This window comes from Eurosta solidaginis, chromosome X (assembly GCF_040869045.1).
Source record: "Eurosta solidaginis isolate ZX-2024a chromosome X, ASM4086904v1, whole genome shotgun sequence".
Lineage (NCBI taxonomy): Eukaryota > Metazoa > Arthropoda > Insecta > Diptera > Tephritidae > Eurosta > Eurosta solidaginis.
In genome coordinates this window covers 98,448,164-98,466,652 of record NC_090324.1, presented here as the reverse complement: position 1 = coordinate 98,466,652, position 18,489 = coordinate 98,448,164, and the positions used below count along the sequence as shown (strand labels likewise).

At 42.1% G+C, this 18,489-nt stretch overlaps 1 protein-coding gene across 9 annotated transcripts in view; it reads right to left on the bottom strand.

Moving 5' to 3' along the window:
- The window catches only part of bt (projectin protein bent), a 3,328,983-nt gene that overhangs the window by 2,512,078 nt on the left and 798,416 nt on the right, over positions 1–18,489 (bottom strand). The gene's annotated exons all lie outside the window — the stretch shown is intronic.

Below are 18,489 nucleotides of genomic sequence, written 5' to 3'. Positions count from 1 at the left end.
TTGTCACTCAATTTATGTTCAAGCGTACCGAGAGATACTGAGATTATGAAGGACAACGTTCAAACAAAAAGTAACTCATTTAAAATTTTTTACAAAGTAATTCTATGAAAAATTCTGAAAGCACTACTTCTCGTTTGGAACCTCGATATTTGAATTTTTCTCAACCAGCTTGTTTGAGCGACTGTCGTAGTCGCCAACAGCCAACCCTTCTATTTAATAGAATTAGGCTTTAGAAAACCTAAACATGAATTTAAATGAATTTACCTGAATTTTATATTGAATTTATTTACATATGTACCTTTTACGTATAAGTACGCATTCTGAATTATTTGCACGTACAAATACGTAATATCATATATTACGTACATATTTATTAAATTTAAGAATTTGAAATGTTTGTATTTTACGCTAACGCGCGAGCGTATTTCACTTCTCTGGCAACCCCAACAATGGGTTGACAGATGTGACTATGTACATACATACATACATTTATTATTGTTTTGACATTTCATTTTTCTTATAATTCGAAATTTTTCTCCTCCACCCGTGTGTGACATTAAAATTGTACAAATTCCTCAGATTAAAGAAAGTAGTTTTTATTTAACACTATAAAGTGCCTTTTCACTCGGTTTGCAAGTTGTATAGTTCACCTTGAGTAATTATCACGATTTCGGCGTGCGTATCCCTACATACTGCACGAATTACATTTTCCTGCAAGTGATTTGTGCACATACTAACTACCATCGAGATATCTGTGTTCAAGTGGTTGATACACCTGGACAGGATCTATCGCCACCGCCGCTACACCGCCACCATATCATCGCCTCATCACCGCATCCGCAGCAGCCACATACAAGAAAGAAAAGAAGGTAAATTTATCCTACCAACCCCCTTAACAGTGGTCCTTCGACGCCACTACCGGAACCAGCGACACAAAAGATTACCATTTGGAAACTGTGAGTATTAAATGAGATTTTAATACACCCCTAAACAGTGGAAAAATATATAAAATTGGAAAAAGTAAGGCAATTTTCATTTTCGGGGATTAGAATTTCCCGCCAATAATCCTCATTTCCCGCCAAACTTTCTCAAGTTCCCACCAAATTTGCACATACCATTTCGTATATATATATATACATATAGCAATAACCCCATATTGCAAAACTCAGTACGGTATATGTGCAAAGCAAAATAAGGAAAACTCAGTAGTTAGCTACAGTGGGCACATTTGCTAAAAGCACCCCTTATATTTTAATACGACAAACCTCTTAATAATTTAAAATTTTCTCATTTTAAATTAAAATATCTCTTTTCGTTAATTAAATATATTGCACAACCTCTGCTAACTTCTGATTTCTCCCCATTGAATTAATAAAAAAAACGCAAGCAAATTTTCTCGGTTTCCTCATTTGCGTATACACATATATACGGATATATAAAAGAAAGAATACGACGTAAGCGGTGTAATAAAATATCGTGCACAGTGGTACAAGAGTGGTGCAGTGCGTGTTATAGCACTTTTCTCGCATTAAATTTGCACGCTATAAATTCTCAATCCCCATTAAGAATTTCGATAAGCTAATAATTTCTCTCTCCTCAAAGCCCCTACAGTCCAACAAATCGAAGCTAAATAAGACTCCTCTAAGTCACAAAAAAAAAAAAAAAAAAATACACATTTTTATATAATCTCATACGTATCAATATTATAATAATTTACCCCCGAGATACTTTAATACGTATATATACATATATCTCACATAATTTTTCCCACGTATATTTAAACCACCCTCATATACATATATTAAATATAGTGCAAACGCAGCACAGTGGTAAAATTTTCTCAGTCTCACCCTCAAATAAATTTAACTTAAAAACTTTTTTTTGGTTTTGAAAAGTACTCTCTCTTGCTATTTAACGTGAATATTTTAACGTAACTCCCTCACATAGTTAAAAGCAAATACTCTCTCTTAAAAAAAAAAAAGTTTTCTCTCTGAAGTTAAATTTTTTGTTAATTCTCAACTCTAAGCGTCATAAAACTAATCTCAAAATGAGTGACGATGAAACCAAAAAAGGTGGCTCCAAAACTCAAGGAGTTTAAAGGTTTAAAATCTCGTCTGCCCCCAAAAAATGTACATCCGAAACGGACAATTTTATGGAATATTGTGCACGGTTTAGGTCGATGTCCCTCCAAGACAACACGGAGTCCTCACTCAAAATAAAAAACTCAAACATAGAAAAATTCTGGAATAGAGTCCAAACCGTCTTCGATAAAATTGTCGAAACCCCAGATGAGGACCTGCCCGAAGATTTTCCAACATCTGCTAATAGCAAATACAGGTCCTGTCTCATAGCGTACGAAGACACGAAAGCCCAGATCGAAGACCAGCTTCAGTTGCTTAAACAAGCAAATGCCCCTGCGCCCCCTACCGTCACAACAGGTCCACCCGATAACTCCGGTATTTCGCTAAAAATCCCTCCCTGCGATACCGAAATATTTTAAGGTGGTTATGAAAAATGGCCCTCATTTCGTGACATGTTCACAGCCGTTTATATTAACCATCCCAAACTCTCCCAAGCACAAAAATTGTATCACCTCAGATACAAAACACAAGGAAAGGCAGCTCAAATAGTCAACCAATTTCCCTTGACTGACGACAACTTTGCCTTAGCGTGGGAAGCCCTAAAGGCCCGATACGAGAACAGACGAGTTCTCGTAGATAACCAAATATGGGCCCTGATGAACTTAAAAACTATCACTACCGAAAACAGTGAAGACATTCAAAGGTTGCAATCGTCGGTAAATAATTGCCTTCAAATTCTCGCCACGCAACAAGTCTCCACAGATAACTGGGACCCCATACTTATTTATCTCGTGACCTCTAAACTCCCGGAAAATACAGTCACGTTATGGGAGCAGTCTCTGACTTCAAGAAGAGAACTTCCTAACTGGGCCCAAATGGACCAGTTCCTCACAACTCGATATGAAGTCGTAGAGCGAGTCGATCAATGGCGACCAAATAAATTTAAAGCCACCCCACAAGCTAGGCCACCATTCAAACCCCAGCAGTCGCATCCCTTTCAAAATAGATCGACCTCCCACACCCAATCTCATATGACAGAGCAGCGAACAATGTACAAGTGCGCTATGTGTAAAACCTCATCTCACCCCCTTATAAGTTGCTTCAAATTTAAGAAGCTGTCGACCTCTGATCGCAGAAGGTTTGTGATGGAAAACAATATGTGTTTCAATTGCCTCTCTCAGTCACACATATTGAAAGACTGTTCCAGTACTCAAACTTGCAATCAATGTCAAGATCGGCACAACTCAGTTCTTCACGAAGACACATCTCAAGTGCCGAAAAGACAACCCTCACGATTGCAAAGGACAGCCTCACAAGCCGCGACCACGAATTCCACAGTCTCACCCGGTAATACTCCCGATCAAGCCAATGCTCTGGATGAAAGCCCTTCATGCTCGCAGAAAAGCCAAGTGCAATCGTTTTATTCCGAAAACGATTGTGAAATAATTTTACCCACGGCTATCGTTCCCGTAGAGCATAAAGGAGAAATTTTTAAACTACGAGCTCTTGTGGATCAGGGATCTGAACGAACCTTTATCTCTACCAGAGCCCACGATAGACTCAAGCTCCCATTCAAACCCTCTAGATTTGAAATATCAGGGATGGGCGGCAAGGTAGTTCAGACCTCAAACAAATTGTGCTCTCTGACTTTGGTATCACCCGATTTTAAAACCAGAATAAGTGCAGAGGCAATAGTATTACCCCGGCTAACAAAAATGCTCCCCTCGCTTAAGCTCACTAGCGAGCTTCAAGCAAAATGGGCACACCTCAACCTCGCAGACTCGAACTGTCACTCTCCCTCGCAAATAGATCTCGTCCTAGGCAGTAATGTAATACCGCAAATCATCCAAAATGGCGTTGAGAAACTTTCCCCCATCTTCTAGCGCAGAAAACCATTTTTGGATGGATTCTGAGCGGTAGAGCCCCTGTGATGGTAAACGCTTTCTGCATGCAAGTGTCAGAAGTGTCGAACGAAGATCTTAACTCTCTATTGCGTAAATTCTGGGAATTGGAGGAAGTTCCCACCAAACCCCAAATAATCCCAGAAGACGAGTTTTGCGAAAATTTCTATGCAGCCACAACCTCACGCGATGATAACGGTCGTTATATCGTAAGGCTGCCGTTTAAACCCAGCTTCCCAGAGTCAATCTCATTATCCCACTCTCGGTCTTCGGCTCTAAGCCAGTTTCTTGGAATGGAGAGAAGTCTGCAGAAGAAAGGGGATTTAAAGACTCAATATGATAGTGTTCTAGAAGAATACCTCACCCTTGATCATATGGAGGAAACCCGCTCCTATGAAAAATTTGACGGAGGAAAATGCCTCTCATTTTATCTTCCTCATCACGCAGTTGTCAAACCCGAGAAAAAGACATCAAAGGTGCGGGTCGTGTTTAACGCCTCAAAGAAGTCGGCATCTGGACATGCGCTCAACGACGTTCTTTATACCGGCCCTACCCTCCAGCCCGATCTGATGCTTCTGATTCTCAAGTGGCGTACCTACCAATTTGTTTTTAACGGAGACGTAGAAAAAATGTATCGTCAAATCATAATGCATGAAGACGACAGAGACTATCAGAGGATCGTCTTTCGCTCATCTCCGAGCGACCACATAAAAGACTATCGTCTGAAAACAGTCACATTTGGTGTGAACTGTGCCCCCTACCTCGCCATACGTACTCTTCACCAACTGGCCAAAGATGTAAAGGAAACTTTCCCCAAAGCCGTCCCTGTTTTGACGAAAGAAACATATGTAGATGACATTCTCTCTGGCAGCCATGAAATTCTCTCTGCTGAAACATCTCTCTCCCAAGTCATCCAAGCGTTAGCGCCAGCAGGATTTCCATTACGGAAAATAACGGCCAATCACCCTAGTATAATAAAAAACATCAAAGAAGAGGACTTGCTAGATACCAATCTTTTGGAATTCGAGAAAGCAAGCAACACCAAAACTCTCGGCATACAGTGGAACGCTCTGACCGACACGTTTTCGTATACAGTGGACTCAATACCCCTCTCGTCCGCTAGTACAAAACGACAAATTCTCTCCTCGGTCGCAAAACTTTTTGACCCCGCAGGGTGGCTTACGCCGATTATGATTCAGGCCAAGATTTTACTCCAAGAGCTATGGATAGACGGAACTGGCTGGGACGAACCAGTGAAGCCCCTCCGCTTCATTAAATGGACGCAGTTTGCAAAAAATTTACCCAACATCTCAGATATAAAGATACCTCGATGGGTTGACTACATCCCGAACCAGCAGGTTGAACTGCATGGTTTCTGCGATGCGTCAGAAAAAGCATATTGCGCCACCATATATCTGCGAACAACCCACGGTGCCACCACGTCGTCCCACCTTCTGGTCGCTAAAGGCAAGGTTGCCCCTCTTCGCACTACCAGTCTTCCAAGACTAGAACTATGTGCAGCTCTACTCCTTGCCCGACTAATCGCCGTCGTACAATCCCATCTTGAACTCTCCCTTAAAAGTCTTTACATGTGGTCTGACTCGGAAATTGTGTTAGCATGGCTCGAAAAGCCTCCCTACGCTTGGAAAACTTTCGTATCCAATCGAACAGCTGAAATTATGGATCTCGTCGGAAGCGCCTCCTGGAAGCATGTAGGCAGTCGCGACAATCCAGCAGATATGGGCACACGAGGATGCAAACCCATGGACTTGGCAAATTCTTCGCTGTGTGGAATGGCCCTGCGTGGCTGACCCAGACCCCCGAAGCTTGGCCAAACCCATCTACCCGCAGCATCAACCCGCCTGAAATGCGCCGAGTCGAAGTACTATACTCAGCTGAAGATGACACCGATGTATTGGATCGATTTTCCTCTTTTCCTCGCGCCCTCAGTGTCATGGCATATGCTTTTAGGTTCATTAGTAATCTCAAGGACCGAATTCGAGGCATTAAACCCGCTTACACTCCCTCTCTATCTCATGAAGATCTCCGCAAAACGAAAAATAAACTTATGACGTTAACGCAAACCCGATATTTTCCTCGCGAAATAGCATGCTTAGGAAATGGAAAACCCATTGATAAAAGAAGCTCTCTACTAACCCTCAACCCATACCTCGATGAAAACGGGCTCCTCAGGGTTCATGGTAGACTAGTTCATTCGACGTTGACTTACAGTGAAAAACACCCCGTTATTATATCGGAGAAATCTAGATTCGCTGTCCTCTATATACAGTACCTCCACGAACTTCTCCTCCACGCCGAAATACGTCTAATGCAGCAATGCCTGAGACAGGATCTCTATATTCCACGCCAAAACCCCTCATAAAGAGATGCATACATCAGTGCAAAACTTGTACCCTCCACAAGCAGCAAATGCGATCGCAAATCATGTCGGCCTTGCCCCCGGAACGATGCACATACGCTCCGCCTTTTACCACTACCGGTGTCGACTTTGCGGGGCCTTTTCAAATAAAAGCCTCCTTGCTAAGGTCTCACACCTTACTGAAAGGCTACGTGGCCGTTTTTGTCTGTTTCGTGACAAAAGCTATCCACCTTGAGCTGTGCTCGGACTTAACAACAAATGCCTTTCTCGCAGCATTTGCTCGCTTCGTCGGACGTCGTGGATATCCTGCCACAATGATGAGTGACAACGGCAAAACGTTTATTGGAGCTAAAAGAGCGACGGAAACGAGTTCGTTGACCTCATGAAAACTGCCTCTCAAGAAGTAATCGCAAAATACTCTCCCCAGGGCATCAATTGGAAATTCATTCCGCCCGGAGCTCCCCATATGGGCGGCTTGTGGGAGTCTGCAGTGAAGAGTTTCAAACTGCACTTCAAGAAGACTGCAGGAGCCCACAAGTTCACATTTGAAGAATTTACCACCCTCTTGGTAAGAATTGAAGCCGTATTAAACTCTCGTCCTATCTCACCTTTATCCCAGATCCCACAGAGTTTACCGCGCTGACCCCCGGCCACTTTCTCAGAGGTGGCCCCCTCCTCGCTATCCCTGAAGTGGATCACGCGGAGTTATCTCTTATAAACCGATGGGACAGGGTAAAAAGCCTACCTCATCAATTCAGCAAAAGGTGGAAGGAAGACTACCTAAAGGATCTCCAAAAAAGGCAGAAGTGGAAAAATCCACAACCCGAACCCAAGGTCGGTGAGTGTGTCTGCATTCACGACGACTCACTTCCTCCGACTGAATGGCGCCTTGGACGTATTGAAAAAATACATCCAGGTCCTGACGGCCATATACGTGTTGTTGACGTTCGTACGCAAACCGGCACCCTCACACGACCACTTGTTAAGCTCTGTTTCCTCCCCCAGACTGAAAGCCCACCATCTCGGGCAACCCCGGAGAATCGTAGCTACTCTCAAACCACCTCTGTCCACTCTTACCACATCGCCGTCACTAATAGTCGTATTTCGCAACATAATGCCAACTGAAACTCCCTGCCTTAACATTTCTTTCACCTAAAAGGCATTTACAACTATACTTTCAGATTGTCATGAATCGCGATCAGCAACGGGCCCCCCGAAACTCCTTGCGGTCAGCAGTGGTCGCGCGCAGCCCTCCGCTGCAAATCGACTACCGACGATGCCGCGTATGTATGCAAATCACTCTCTGCTGCATCGACGGGATGCAACCCCGAGCATCCCACGTCATACCCAGGCACCCCGGCCTGGTCGCCAAGTAGTACCACCTCAGGTACCCTCTGCCCCCACCGTGCGACCCCGTTCTCGCCCAGCTATCTCTCGGTCTCGTCCAGCTACCGAAGCACAACCGCCAGCATCTACTGCCGCTCGACGCAACGTTCGGTGCACCGCTCAAGGGCTGCAAACTGCCACTTTCAGGGGAAAGGTGTCTGACCTCCTCCTACGAGATGCGCTACGGACTCTTCAAGAGCTGCAAGAGGCTCTAGCCGCTGAACGCGCCTAGGGCGGGGACGATGTTTGAGCGACTGTCGTAGTCGCCAACAGCCAACCCTTCTATTTAATAGAATTAGGCTTAAGAAAACCTAAACATGAATTTAAATGAATTTACCTGAATTTTATATTGAATTTATTTACATATGTACCTTTTACGTATAAGTACGCATTCTGAATTATTTGCACGTACAAATACGTAATATCATATATTACGTACATATTTATTAAATTTAAGAATTTGAAATGTTTGTATTTTACGCTAACGCGCGAGCGTATTTCACTTCTCTGGCAACCCCAACAATGGGTTGACAGATGTGACTATGTACATATATACATACATTTATTATTGTTTTGACATTTCATTTTTCTTATAATTCGAAATTTTTCTCCACCCGCGTGTGACATTAAAATTGTAGAAATTCCTCAGATTAAAGAAAGTAGTTTTTATTTAACACTATAAAGTGCCTTTTCACTCGGTTTGCAAGTTGTATAGTTCACCTTGAGTAATTATCACGATTTCGGCGTGCGTATCCCTACATACTGCACGAATTACATTTTCCTGCAAGTGATTTGTGCACATACTAACCATCATCGAGATACCTGTGTTCAAGTGGTTGATACACCTGGACAGGATCTATCGCCACCGCCGCTACACCGCCACCATATCATCGCCTCATCACAGCATCCGCAGCAGCCACATACAAGAAAGAAAAGAAGGTAAATTTATCCTACCAACCCCCTTAACACAGCTCAATGAGTTCAAGGAATTCCAGGACTATTGTGGTGTCAAGCCACACAAGATCTTGAAAACTAAGTATCTTGGCACAAGAAATATTTTAACTGGAAATAAGACAGAAATACTATAAATACCATCTGAAAGCGACAATTTCACAAATGTACAACGAATTGATTAAAAAAAAATTATTTTTATATTCAGCTTTTGAAGCAAATGCAAAAGAGATTTGATTTCGGAAAAAGTGTTTTGTGTATAATTATTCCCGTAAACGCTTGCAGAGTCTCATGAACTTCATTAACAACACTGTTAACTAGTTTATCGTATCTAATTACATGTAATCCCGTCACGTTATTGTACAGTTGAAACTTTTAAGACGCTTACTGAATCTAGGCTCTGGTGTGAAATTTAAAAGTTAACAGAAAAGTTAGTATCTATAAAAATAGAATTAAAATATTTGCGTAGCTTAATTTACGATTTACTGAATTTGCCACAACGCAAATTTTTTAACCGTTCCCTACTAAAACCTAACCGCGCTATACAATTGTTCTTATTGCAATTAAGCAAAACTAGGTTCTTCTTTTGGTTGGCGAAAGACATAGAGTTATCCTAAAAATGTGAAAATGTATCACCTAAAAGTACACATAATTCTTGTTTGTGTAGCTTGAATTACTGCCATCTCATATTCGTAATGTTTATTAAAACTTTATATAGGAAACCATGCAATCATCCTAAAATTTTAACTTTTTACAACAAATACGGCACTCTAGTAAATTGCCGAATTCTTTGTATACCAATAAAATAAAACATATAAATAAAACAATAAAATTGAATTTTTAATTTTTATTCGATGATAAATGTAATGTAAACTCCTTTGTACCCCCTTTTGCATTGGCTTTAGGTGGAACTGATATGCTGTTTTGAAGGTTGAAAATATATCCATATCGTTTCAGTTAGCGTACATCTTGTGTCTTTTTTTATTTACTTCACCTGGTGATTCGTCAATATTCGTGCTTGGAATCCAAGACAAGGTAAAGTAGTGTCTTAGGTTAGGTTAGATTGAACTGGCCGGTCCATGAGGACCTCACATATACTGAATGAGTTCGTAGTGTAACCAGAAGTTTATTTAACGACCAAACTGAACTATCAAAAACCAGGACCTATGTTATAAAATAACTCTGTCCTCTTGGCAAACACTAGAAATACCACTTGCTGATTCTAGATTTGACAGCTTATCACTCCAAATAGCTGGAGTCTTAGCCTGGCAAGCGCGGGGCATAAGCAGGAAAGGGCTCGATGGTTTCCTCCTGCAACGCGCACTTCCTACGTCTGCTATCTTCGACCAAGCCTAATTAACGGCAGTGTCCAGTCAGAATACGCGTCATGAGCCTACACTCCTCTCTTTTTAATGATAGAAGCAACTTTGTTAGTCTAAGGTTGAGAGACCTACTCACAATTTTCGACGCTTTAGAGCCCCGCGCTTGGACCCACGTCTTTCCCGCTTGATCGACAGTCATGTGCTTCTCTCGCCCTCCTGTTAATCTCGCTCAATCTAATAAAGCTTCAAGCTCTTTCATTCCCATCTATTCCTATATGCCCTGGGATCCAATATAGATGTATGCTTTTACCCGACCCGATTCTTTCCAGGGATATCTTACACTCTAACGCACTTTAAAATGCTCTGCTATACGCGATTATTGCCTTTATTGCTGCTTGGCTGTCAATATAAAAGCTAACACGGCTGCAGTTTAAGCTATTCTCGTCCAGTGTTTCTACTGCTTTAGTTAGGGCTAATATTTCCCCTTGGAAAACGCTACAGTGATCTGGCAGCTTGTAGGATCTGTTTATTTCCGGAACAGCACAGTATACCTTAGACCCTACTCCTTCCACTACTTTGGAACCATCTGTGTACACATGTATCACCTCGTCCGCAATTTGAGCACCCTTGCTGCAGTCATCCACCTCTATTATGGGTTTAAGAGCCCCCTCAAAGCGCAGATAGGGAATCAGGTAGTCTGTTCGTCCTGTAATTGATGACGCTATACTACTATGGCCGTATTGTCTGCGCTTAAGCTGCCCCTAGGTACTGAGCCTCGATGCAGTTGTTAGAGCTATGTTATTTGCTACCAGGGTTACTATATCAACATTCAAGTTGATATTTAAAAAATCTTTTATTTTGATTTTAAGTATATAAATTTATTTTTGTTTATTTTTGAGTTTAGATATTTTCCAACTAATTAGAATTTTCTTTTTTTGAAGTTATTCAAAATTTTAAGTTAACACGAAAACTCAATTAAAATTATTTTAAAAATTAAAGTAAAGAGTAAAAGTAGTTAACACTATATTTACTCCCCCTCCAAGAAAATTTGAAACAAACAAATTATTAATTAATATTAAATGTAACCTTTTTTTGTATTTTGTTGTTTAATGTATTTGTATTTAAATTAGTGTTAATAAGTATGTTTGCTGGTTTAAGTAAATCAATTGAAATATTTTTAATAGTATTATTGTATTGAATTGTAAATGTTTTATGTTTCTTAGATATAACTTTAAAAGGTCCTTCATAAGGTGATTCTAAATTAGATTTACGAAGAACTTTAACAAAAACATACTCACAATTTTCTAATTGTTTAGGAACGAAAACATTTTCTTTGTTATGATGAAAAACTTTAGAACGAACAAGTGAAAAATATTCTCTTATTTTATGAAGAGCGTCATTAGAAAAATCATGTTCTTTATTACTATTTGAAATAATTAATTCACCAGGTATTCTAAGTGTTTGGCCATAAACAAGTTCAGCAGATGAACATTTTAAATCTTCTTTAATAGAAATTCGTAAACCAAGTAGAATGAATGGTAAAATGTCAGACCAATGAACCGAGTCGTTTGATGCTATAATTGCTGCTTTTAAAGTTCGATGAAATCTCTCTATCATGCCATTTGCTTGGGGATGGTAAGGAGATGTATGAATTTTATGAGAACCTAAAAGTTTAGTTAATTCTGTAAAAAATTTTGAGATGAATTGTGAACCTTGATCTACTGTAATATTTAATGGTATACCAAATCGTGGTATATAATTTTGAATAAAAGTTTTTACTATAGTATTTGTTGAAATATCTTTAAGCGGATAAGCTTCAGGCCAACGTGAAAATCTGTCAATAATTGTTAAAATATAACAATTTCCATTTGAAACTGGAAGAGGTCCAACAATATCCATATGAATATGTTCAAAACGGCCTGATGGTATTTGAATTTTTTGGATAGGAGATTTAGTATGTCTTGAAATTTTGGATTTTTGACAATTGATGCAAGATGAAGTCCAATCGTTAATCTCTTTACGCATGTTAGGCCAATAATATTTATTTTGAATTAATTTTCTAGTTGTTCTTATACTTGGATGAGATAATGAGTGAATTTTGTCAAATATAATTCTTCTCATAGAATGTGGAACATAAGGTCGAAAAGGTTGTAAAGAAACATCACACCATATATTTAAATTAATAATTGGAATATGAATTTCCTTTAAATTATTTTTAGAATTTTGATCAGAAATGGTTTTTTGTAAAAATGTATCAGTTTGTTGTTCTTTATATAAAGTTTCTAAATTTATATCTTGAGTTGAAATTGCATTTATTTCTGGAATACGGGAAAGTGTGTCGGCAACTATGTTGTCTTTTCCACGTATATATTGAATATCATTTGTAAATTGAGCAATATATTCAAGATAACGTAGTTGACGAGGAGATCTATCTACTTTAGAATTTAGAACATGAATTAAAGGTTTATGATCAGTATAAATTGTAAAAGTTCTACCTTCAAGAAAATGTTTAAAATGTTTAATCTAATATATATTATAAATGGGAAAGTTTGGATGTTAAGATGTTTGGATGTTTGGATGTTTGGATGTTTGTCTAGACGTTTGTCTTTGTGACTCAATAACGCAAGAACGGCTGGACCGATTTGGATGAAATTTTGCACACATATAGCCAATAGTCTAGAAGGATCTACTAGCTATATATTTTTCAAAAGGGGCGTGGTCCCCGCCCCCTAGGAACAGTTATAATTAAATTATTATATTTTTTCGTCTTTGCGACTGAATCACGCCAGAATGGCTACACGGATTTTGATGAAATTTGGGACACAGACAGTAGTCTACTAGCGAAATTTTTTTCGAACGTGGAAAGAGGGATGGGGGTCCCATGACCCCTTCGAGAAATTATTTTTCATAATTTTTACACATTATAACTTTACGTATACTGGCCTTCACCAATATCACAGACTCAAGGGGTCAAATAAGTCGAGGGCTTACAAAGTAAGCAGTGACACCCTCCACCCGCCCCCCCCCCCCCCCCTTTATCTCCTCCTCTGGTGTAAAATCCATAAATTGTTATAACTCAATCTAAATTTTCTCCTAAATCAATAGTTTTTGGTATCTGGTACATACAGAACGAGATCTAGACAATTTTGGAGGAACGATCAGTGGTCCTCTCCTCTACTCCCGCCATCCGCCCTCCATCAATTGTTTTTATTAGCACGCTTTTATTAGCTTTACCTGTATGTTTCTATCTAACTTTTTATTCGCTCCATTGCGCCTGCTGCCTTATTAACATGGTTTTATAATTAGCTTCACCTTATTTGTAATCCCGTAAGGGTCATATCGAGACCCTTCCGGGATCATTTCTGAATGGTTTTCGGGATCGGTCCGGGATTACGCCGGGGTAATTTCGGGACTTTTTCGGGACTATTTCGGGATCATTTTGGGACCCTTCCGGGATCATTTCTGTATAGTTTACGGGATCCGTCCGGGATCCCGTCGGGGTTATTTTGGAACATTTTCGGGACTATTCCGGAATCATTTCGGGACTATTTCGCGATCATTTGGGGACTCTTCCGGCATCATTTCTGGATGGTTTTCGGGATCCGTGCGGGATCTCGTCGGGGTCATATGGGGACTTTTTCGGGATCATTTGGGGGCTCTTCGGGCATCATTTCTGGATGGTTTTCGGGATCCGTCCGGGATATCGTCGGGGTCATTTGGGGACTTTTTCGGGATCATTTGGGAGCTCTTCCGGCATCATTTCTGGATGGTTTTTGGGATCCGTCCGGGATCTCGTCGGGGTCATTTGGGGACTTTTTCGGGATCATTTTGGGGCTCATCCGGTATCATTTCTGGATGGTTTTCGGGATCCGTCCTGGATCCCGTCGGGGTCATTTCGGGACTTTCTCGCGACTAATACGGGATCATTTGGGAACCCTTTCGGCATCATTTCTGGATGGTTTTCGGGATCCGTCCGGGATCCCATTAGGGTAATTTCGGGACTATTAGGGGATCATTTGGGAACGTTTCCGGCATCATTTCTGGATAATTTTCGGGATCCGTCCGGGATGCCGACGAGTTCATTTCGGGATCATTTGGGATACCTACCGGCATCATTTCTGGATGGTTTTTGGGATTCGTCCGGGATCCCGTCGTGGTCCTTACGGGACTTTTTTTCGACTAATACGGGATCATTTGCGCACCCTTTCGCCATCATTTCTGGATAGTTGTCGGGATCCCGTCACGGTCATTTCGGGACTATTAGGGGATCATTTGAGGACCTTTCCAGCATCATTTCTGTATTGTTTTCGGAATCCTTTCGGGATCCCGTCAGGGTCATTTTGGGACTTTTTCGGGGCTAATACGGGATCATTTGGGGATCCTCTAGGGGTCGTTTCGTGACTTTTTCTGTTTTATTTCGGGATCATTAGGGGACCCTTCCGGCATAATTTCTTGATGGTTTGCCGGATCCATCAGGGTCATTTCGGCACCATTTTGGGATCATTTGGGGACCCTTCCGAGATCATTTCTGGATCCGTCCGGGATGCCGTAGGAGCCATTTCGGGATTTTTTGTTACTTTTCCGGGATAGTTTTTGGACCCTTCCGGGATCATTTCTGGATCTGTACGGGATCCCATTTGGGTCATTTCCGGACTATTTCGGGATCATTTTGGGATCCTTCCGGAATCATTTCTGTATGGTTTTCGCGATCCGTCGTTGATTCCCTCGGAGCCATTTCGGAACCTTTTCTGGAGTATGTCGGGGTCATTTGGGGACTTTTTCGGGATCATTTGGGGCTCTTCCGGCATCATTTCTGGATGGTTTTCGGGATCCGTGCGGGATCTCGTCGGGGTCATTTGGGGACTTTTTCGGGATCATTTGGGGGCTCTTCCGGCATCATTTCTGGATGGTTTTCGGGATCCGTCCGGGATCCCATCAGGGTAATTTCGGGACTATTAGGGGATCATTTGTGAACCTTTCCGGCATCATTTCTGGATAATTTTCGGTATCCGTCCGGGATGCCGACGAGGTCATTTCGGGATTATTTCGGGATCATTTGGGATACCTACCGGCATCATTTCTGGATGGTTTTTGGGATTCGTCCGGGATCCCGTCGGGGTCATTTCGGGACTTTTTCTCGACTAATACGGGATCATTTGTGGACCCTTTCGGCAAAATTTATGGATAGTTGTCGGGATCCGTTCGGGATCCCGTCACGGTCATTTCGGAAATATTAGGGGATTATTTGAGGACCTTTCCGGCATCATTTCTGGATAGTTTTTGGAATCCTTTCGGGATCCCGTCAGGGTCATTTCGGGGCTTTTTCGGGATCATTTAAGGATGGCTTTCAGGATTCGTCCGGGAACCCGTCAGTGTAATTTCTGGACTTTTCCGAGACTATTTCGGGATCATTGTGGGACCTTCCCAAGATCATTTCTGGATGGATTTCGGGATTTGTCCGGGATGCCCTCATGGTCATTTTGGGACTATTAGGTGATCATTTGAGGACCGTTCCGGCATCACTTCTGGATGGTTTTCGGTATCCGTTCAGATTCCCGTCGGACTAATTGCGGGACTTTTTCGGGATCATTGGGGTCCCTTCCGACATCATTTCTGGATGGTTTTTGGGATTCGTCCGGCATCCCTTCGGGGTCATTTCGGGACTTTTTCTCGACTAATACGGGATCATTTGCGGGCCCTTTCGGTATCATTTCTGGATAGTTGTCGGGATCCGTTCGGGATCCCGTCAGGGTCTTTTCGGAACTATTGGGAGATCATTTGAGGACCTTTCCGGCATCATTTCTGGTTAGTTTTCGGGATCCTTTCCGGGTCCCAACAGGGTCATTTCGGGACTTTTTCGGCATCATTTAAGATTGGTTTTCAGGATTCGTCCGGGATCCGTCAGGGTAATTTCTGGACTTTTCCCAGACTATTTCGGGATAATTTTGGGACCCTCCCAAGATCATTTCTGGATGGATTTCGGGATCTGTCCGGTATGCCGTCAGGGTCATTTTGAGACTATTAGGTGATCATTTGAGGACCTTTTCGGCATCACTTCTGGATGGTTTTCGGTATCCGCTCAGGATCCCGTCGGAATTATTGCGGGACTTTTTCGGGATCATTTGGTGTCCCTTCCGGCATCATTTCTGGATGGTGTTTGGGATTCGTCCGGCATCCCGTCGGGTTTATTTCGGGACTTTTTCTCGACTAATACGGGATCATTTGCGGGCCCTTTCGGCATCATTTCTAGATAGTTGTCGGGATCCGTTCGGCATCCCGTCAGGGTCTTTTCGGAACTATTAGGTGATCATTTGAGGACATTTCCGGCATCATTTCTGGATAGTTTTCGGTATCCTTTCGGGGTTCAGTCAAGGTCATTTCGGGACTTTTTCGGGATCATTTAGAGATGGCTTTCAGGATTCGTCCGGGAACCCGTCAGGGTAATTTCTGAACTTTGCCGAGACTATTTCGGGATAATTTTGGGACCTCCCCAAGATCATTTCTGGATGGATTTTGGGATCAGTCCGGGATGCCGTCAGGGTCATTTTGGCATTAGGTGATCATTTGAGGACCTTTCCGGCATCACTTCTGGATGGTTTTCGGTATCCGATCAGGATCCCCTCGGAATCAGTGCGGGACTTTTCGGGATCATTTGGGGTCCCTCCCAAGATAATTTCTGGATGGATTTCGGGATCTGTCCGGTATCCCGTCAGGGTCATTTAGGGGTGCGTTCGAGATCCCGTCATGGTCATTTCGGGACTTCTTCGGGACTATATCGGGATAATTTCTGGATGGTTTATGGGATCCGTCCATGACCCCTTAAGGGTCATTTCGGGACTATTAGGTGATCATTTTAGGACCTTCCCGGCATCACTTCTGGATGATTTTCGGTATCCGTTCGGGATCCCATCGGAATCAATGCGGGACTTTTACGGAATCATTTGGGATTCCTTCCGGCATCATTTCTCGATGGTTTTCGGGATTTGTCCGGGATCCCGCCGGGGTTATTTCGGGACCTTTTCGGGTCTAATACGGGATCATTTGGGGATCCTCTAGGGGTCGTTTCGTGACTTTTTCTGTATTATTTCGGGATCATTTTGGGACCCTTTCGGCATAATTTCTTGATGGTTTGCCGGATCCATCAGGGTCATTTCGGGACCATTTTGGGATCATTTGGGGACCCTTCCGAGATCATTTCTGGATCCGTCCGGGATGCCGTAGGAGCCATTTCGGGATTTTTTGTTACTTTTCCGGGATAGTTTTTGCACCCTTCCGGGATCATTTCTGGATCTGTGCGGGATCCCATCTGGGTCAATTCCGGACTATTTCGGGATCATTTTGGAATCCTTCCGGAATCATTTCTGTATGGTTTTCGCGATCCATCGTGGATCCCCTCGGAGCCATTTCGGAACTTTTTCTGGAGTTAGACGGGATAATTTAGGGACCCTTCCTGGATATTTTCTGGGTGTTTTTTGAGATCCGCCCGGGAGCCTGTCAGGGTCATTTCGGAACCTTTTCGGGATCATTTTGGAACACCTTCAGGGATCATTTCTGTGTGGTTCTCTGGATACGTCTAGAATCGTGTCGCTCTCATTTCGGGTTTTTTGGGACTATTCGGGGAACTTTTGGAGACCCTTTCGGGGCATTTCTGGATAGTTTTCGGGATCCGTCCGCGATAGCGTTGGGGTCATTTCGTAGCTTTTTCTGGATAATTTCGGGATCATTTGGGATCCTATCAGGTTATCAGCTCATTTAGTTCTTTTTTTTACTCAATTACAAAAATAAAATGCATTAGACAGAAAACAAAATTTTAAACAGATAATAAGCAGGCTAACGCGAATAGCTCATATATTTAAAATTTTCCTTGCGGACGGGGCCGCGGGTAAAGGCTAGTATATTATAAATGGGAAAGTTTGGATGTTAAGATGTTTGGATGTTTGGATGTTTGGATGTTTGTCCAGACGTTTGTCTTTGTGACTCAATAACGCAAGAACGGCTGGACCGATTTGGATGAAATTGTGCACACATATAGCCAATAGTCTAGAAGGATCTACTAGCTATATATTTTTCAAAAGGGGCGTGGTCCCGCGCCCCTAGGAACAGTTATAATTTAATTATTATATTTTTTCGTCTTTGCGACTGAATCACGCCAGAATGGCTACACGGATTTTGATGAAATTTGGGACACAGACAGTAGTCTACTAGCGAAATTTTTTTCGAACGTGGAAAGAGGGATGGGGGTCCCACGACCCCTTCGAGAAATTATTTTTCATAATTTTTACACATTATAACTTTACGTATACTGGCCTTCACCAATATCACAGACTCAAGGGGTCAAATAAGTCGAGGGCTTACAAAGTAAGCAGTGACACCCTCCACCCGCCCCCCCTTTATCTCCTCCTCTGGTGTAAAATCCATAAATTGTTATAACTCAATCTAAATTTTCTCCTAAATCAATAGTTTTTGGT